Source organism: Pistacia vera, unplaced genomic scaffold (assembly GCF_008641045.1).
Source record: "Pistacia vera cultivar Batoury unplaced genomic scaffold, PisVer_v2 Contig297, whole genome shotgun sequence".
NCBI classification, from domain to species: Eukaryota; Viridiplantae; Streptophyta; class Magnoliopsida; order Sapindales; family Anacardiaceae; genus Pistacia; species Pistacia vera.
The window spans coordinates 389,137-393,948 of record NW_022196109.1 but is presented as its reverse complement, the minus strand read 5'-3'; positions in this window follow the sequence as shown (position 1 = coordinate 393,948).

Here is a 4,812-nt window from a genome sequence, read left to right as displayed (position 1 = left end):
TACAACAAGTATTAGCGAAGAGTCAGGGGAGAGTTGTTCGGAGAGAACCAAGATTCCCAGTAGGTACCACCCACAAGACAAAGCAAAGAAGGGCCGGTACCTCAGACAGTACATACTCGGGGTGATCTGATTTAGGGGGTTGTAAATCAGCACCAGTCACCAGCGTTTAGGGGTACTAGGGACCCGTTAGAGGAGCAGAGAAGTGGTTTAAGTCGTAGAGCGGACTGCGGCAAGTTTCCCCTGAATGATAGAGGAGGATCAGATATGCAGTTTTTTATTTAAGGGAGATCCGAATTGGTGGGAATTAATGGAGGGACTCATGATATAGCTTCGATGACCTGGGAGGAATTTAGAAGGTTGTTTGAGGCCGAGTACCAAACAGAGGATCAATACATGAAAAAGTCCAAGAGTTTATTAATTTGAAGCAGGGGATAGTACCGTGAAAGAATATTCCTTAAGATTAACTCCCTTGCTCGTTTTGCACTCGGAATAGTGTACACACCAGAGTTAGGAGAGACAAGTTTGTGCAAGGGTTGAGATCAGATATTGCTTGAGATGTAATGACAGGAGCCGAGCACCCTCATACCTACAGGTGAAGCTCTAGCACAGGCTTTAAGGGCAGAGATCTATGTAAACAAGACATTGAGAAGGGTTGGCTTTGCCAGTATCTAGTGAGCCATCCACCACCTTACAGAGGGAGAGAGTAGATCCCACAAAGAAAAGAGGTAAGGGCTAAGAAGAAGTTTCAACCAAGGAAGAATAAAGAGATTGGCAGAATAAGTGGCCCAGGACAGAAGGGTTTCCCCCTTGTGCTAAATGTGGGAGGAACCATTTAGGGGAATGTTTGAGAGGGAAAATGATGTTACAGGTGCCGACAGCCAGGGCTAATGAAGGATTGTAGAGCTCCACTTCCACCGACAGCTCAGACCCCTAGAGATACAAATGCCAGAGTATTACAGTGGCACAGAGTGAAGCCGAGGCCAGTCCATCAGCCGTAACTGGTTAGTTGTTATTTCATGCTGTTCCTTTATATGCTTTAATTGACTGGAGCCACTCATTCTTTTATATCTCATGGAATGATAGAGAGATTAATTTGAAAACTACTAGAGTGAGTCAACCATTAAGATAGAGTTGCTCGATGGGGTTGGTGTGCTGACCAAGAGAGTTGTTAGGAGAGTTTGTAGTGATCCATGGTCGAGAGTTAGCAGTTGATTTAATGTTTGATATGCCTAACTTTGATGTGATATTGGGCATGGATTTCTAAGGAGGTATGGAGTAGAAATTGACTGTCGGAAGAGAAAGCGAGATTTAATCTCGATAGTGGGGATAAGTTTAGTTTGGAGAGGGCCATAGCTGAGTATGTGTTGATTAGTAGTGTAAAGGCTAGAAAGATGTTGAGAAAGGGGTGTTTGGATATATTGCTCATGTAATACAGAGTGGTGATATTCCACAGTCAGAAATTCAGAGGGGTGCCGATAGTTCGAGAATTCTTAGATGTGTCGGAAGATTTACCGGGTTTGCCACTGGAAAGAGAGGTTGAGGTAGTATTGAACTAGCACCAGGAACAGCACCTTATCTAAAGCCTTACCGAATGGCCCCAACAGAGCTTCAGGAATTAAAGAAGAAGCATCCAAGAGCTTTAGATAAAGGTTTTATCCGACCGAGTCATTCTCCCTGGGGAGCCCCAATTCTGTTGTAAAGAAGAAGGACGGATCAATACGAGTGTGTATGATTACAGAGAGCGAATAAGGTAACAGTAAAGAATAAGTACCCACACCTCGAATAGATGATTTGTTTGATCAGTTGAAGGGAGCAGCTATTCTCCAAGATTGATTTGAGGTCAGGGTACCATCAAGTAAGGATAGAGCAGGATGTAGCTAAGATGCTTCCGTACGAGGTATGGGCATTATGAGTTTGTAGTGATGCGTTTGGCTTGACTAATGCCCCATCAGTTTTTATGGATTTGAATCGGGTATTTTGAGATTGTCTAGATCAGTTCATTGTGGTGTTTATTGATGATATTCTGGTTTATTCCAAATTGAGAGAAGAGCATGAGGAACATTTGAGGATAGTGTTGCAACGATGAGGAGAAAAACAATTATGCTAAATTTTCAAAGTGTGAGTTTTGGCTCGATCAAGTAATATTTTAGGCCATACTATGTCGAAGGAAGGGATTTCAGTAGATCGAGTAAGATAAAGGCAATTCTGAACGGCAGAGGCGAAGACAATAAAAGAGGTCCGAAGTTTCTTAGGTCTAGCAGGTTACTATGACGTTTTGTGAAGGGTTTGCCCAGTGGCTAAACCATGACAACTCTTACCAAACAGAAGACTCCTTTTGTATGGTCAAAGCTTGTAAGGATATTTCCAAGAGGAAGAAGAGGTTAACAACAGCTCCAATGTTAGGTTTGCCACAAGAGGGTATAGATTATGACATTTATACAGAGCCTCTTTGCAAGGACTTGGTACGGTGTTAATGCAGTTAGGTAGGGTGATAGCATTTGCCTCTCGGTTATTGAAAGAATATGAGACAAGATACCTACGCATGACCTAGAGTTGACAGCCGTAGCTTGCTTTAAAGATTTGGAGGCATTATCTTTATGGTGCCAAGAGTAATATCTACACCGATCATAAGAGTTAAAGTACTTCTTCACTCAAAAGGAGCTAAATATGAGACAGAGAAGGTGGTTAGAGCTGGTTAAGGATTTTGAGTGTGAGATCAAGTATCAACCGGGGAAAGCCAACGTAGTAGCCGATGCCTTGAGTAGAAAAGCTTACTTGTCCTGGCTCACTAGGCAGAAAGAGTTGATAAAAGAGTTGTGTAAAGAGCAGATTGAAGTGATTCCGGGAAAGACTGCCAGGTTAGAGGTTCAGGCTGCCTATGGAGGAAGTCAGAGTTAAGCAAGTGGGTGATAAGTGGTGTCAGAGAATAATTCAGCAAGTACATGAGGGCAAGGTAACGGAGTTCCACTTAGTGGATGATGTTCTCTATTTTGGAATCGATTATGTATCCCTCAGAATGGTGAATTGAGAAAGGAATTTTATGGAGGCGCAGATGCACTGTACACTGCTCATCTTAGAGCAACCAAGATGTATCAAGATGCAAAGAAAGGCACTAGTGGCCAGGTATCAAGAAAGACATGCACAGTTTGTAGCTAAATGTCTGACTTGCCAGCAAGTAAAAGAAGAAACACCAAAGGCTGTCAGGGTTGCTTCAGCCACTTAGTATTCCAGAATGGAAAGGGAGAGTATTTCGATGGATTTTATACAAGACTCCCTAGAGTACAAAGAGGTTATATGCTATATGGGTGATTGTGGATAGATTAACCAAGTCCGCCCATTTTCTTCCAGTAAATGAGAGTATCACCTCAGATCAGTTGGCTCAAATTTATATTAAGGAGATAGTAAGATTGCATGGTGTGCCAAGATTATAGTGTCAGACAGAGACTCGAGATTTGTCTCAGCTTTTTGGACTAGTTACGAGAAATTTGGGTACCGTTTGGCATTCAGTATTGCCTATCATCCTCTGATGGATGGCCAAACAGAGAGAACAAATCAGGTGTTAAGGATATGTTGAGAGCGCTGCTGCATGGATTATAAATGTCATGGCATGAAATGTTACCTTTGGTGGAGTTTGCCTACAACAATTGTTATCAGTCTATAATTAAAATGGCGCCTTATGAGGCTTTGTATGGTAGACGATGTAGGTCTCCACTACATTATGATGAGATCGGCGGAAAGGGTGAGTTGAGTACAGCTCTTGGGCCAGAGATGACTCAGAAAATGTAGAGGATGTAAGACTAATCAGAGATAGAATGAAGCAAGCCCAAGATCGCCAGAAAAGTTATGTCGATTTAAAGAGAAAAGAAGTGGAGTCTATAGTTGGTGATAAGGTATTTTTGAAAGTTTCCCCCTATAAACGAGTAATGCGCTTAGGAGCAAAGGGAAGTAGCACCGAGATTATTGGTCCATTTGAGGTTTTGCAACGAATTGGAAAAGTTGCCTAAGATTAGCACTACCACCTAGTATGGACAAGGACATGACGTTTTCCATATCTCGATGCTGCGGAAGTATGTGAGGGATCTCTACATATCTTGAGTATAGAAGATATTGATTTCACAGAGAATCTAGTGTATGAGGAGCGGCCAGTATAGATTCTAGATCGAAAAAATAAGAGCTCCGGAACAAGAGTATTCCGCTAGTGAAGGTTTCTTTGAGGAATCACAAAGTAGAAGAGGCCACATGGGAGAAGGAACAAGACATGCAGAATCAGTACCCGGAGTATTCTGTGTGAATTTCGAGGACGAAATTCTTTTAAGGGGAGAGATGTAGCACCCATTTGAGGTACGTACTTAAGATTTGCTGTAGTATACTTAATGTTATTGATTCAGTTTCAATTGAGTTTGTATGTTGTCATGGTGGTTGTTAGTCTTAATTGAAATGGTTTGTGAGTTGGTTGAGTGTGTGTTTGCTTTGAAATTGGTTGAGACTTGAGGAATTTTGGAAGAACAGTCTTTCGTCAGGGCAAAGAATAGTCTTTGCCGCGACGGCTTTGGCTTTGGAATGGCATGTCGGTTCTGTAAGTTTTTGTTGGAGCGACGGAATTTCTTCGCCGCGCGACGGGACGACAAAAAAGTTCTGAGTTTCTAGAGAACTTCTTCATAAGGGTGAAAATGACCTTTCTACCCTCATTAGCAGGGAAAGTGGGGAGTAAAATGTAAAGAAATGGGTAGAGAAGTGTTGGTAATGGGGGTGTATTGACAGAATCCAAGGATATAGATGGAATTTTCAAGGAAGAGTAAGGGCAAAATGGGA